Source organism: Mus pahari, chromosome 14, assembly GCF_900095145.1.
Source record: "Mus pahari chromosome 14, PAHARI_EIJ_v1.1, whole genome shotgun sequence".
Classification (NCBI taxonomy): Eukaryota; Metazoa; Chordata; class Mammalia; order Rodentia; family Muridae; genus Mus; species Mus pahari.
The window spans coordinates 6,030,941-6,031,963 of NC_034603.1; positions in this window are offsets into that span (position 1 = coordinate 6,030,941).

Genomic DNA, 1,023 nt, shown 5'->3' on the forward strand with positions numbered 1-1,023 from the left:
TTTTTTTTTTTTTTGTCAGAAAGAGAATTGAGGGGAAAATGCAGCAGGGCCTGGCAGTTATACTAGTAACAACAGCTAAACGTGTACTGCCTGGTTGCCATGTGCAGACTCATGCTTGCGCTGCCCATGAATTATTTGATTTTATTCTGTCCAGAGACTGTATGGTTAACCCAGATGCAAATGGGGCCCCAGTATTCTATTCCAAATGCCAGTCAATTATAACTGGATGCCTCCCTAAATCTAAACTCCTGGGTCTGACTCTAAGCCAGTGGAGAAAGAATGCAGCACATTTACAAGCCCTGGGCATTTCCACTAAGGGGAAGGCCTGGTGGACGGCTGGTGATAGCATTCTCCGGCCCCTAGCTGCACCTGGCTGGCCTCCAGCAACATGCAGACCTTGAAAAACTACATGCCTGATTTTTGCCAATGTTTTCATAGCGATGACATTAATGCTGCTTATGGCTCGGCTGAGTAGTGGAAGTCCTTTCCTACACTGTACTCAAGAGACCAAGAGAGGATGGCACCTTCTTCCCACAACAGGAACAAGGATATGGTTTACCACAACCCAAGGACCATGCTATTTGGGCTGAAATACGTTTCATTCTTAATTGCATCCCGGATAAAGCCATGAGACACAGACATAGTATTTTAATTTCATTCAGCAAACAAGGCGATTTTCTACTAGCATTTGCTCCCTTCAAGGCTCTGTCTTAGAGGTGACAGAAGATGACAGACACCCTGCCTGTATTCTTTGAGTTCACATTCTAGCAAGAAGGTGATCATATGCTTGTGACGCTAATGAGGAACATATGCGGAACGCTTGCTAGGAGTTTCTTTCCCTCCCCGCCTTCATCTTGAAAACTCATATTTATCCTTCGTGCTCGGGAGAGACCTGGGATCTCTCTTGCTAGGGCAAATTTTCCTTATTATAAGTTTTCATGACATGTTTGTTTTCTTTTAAAAATATTTTGTAGGTGCAATTTTCCACTTGTGATATGATACACCTTTTATTTTTTTTTTTTT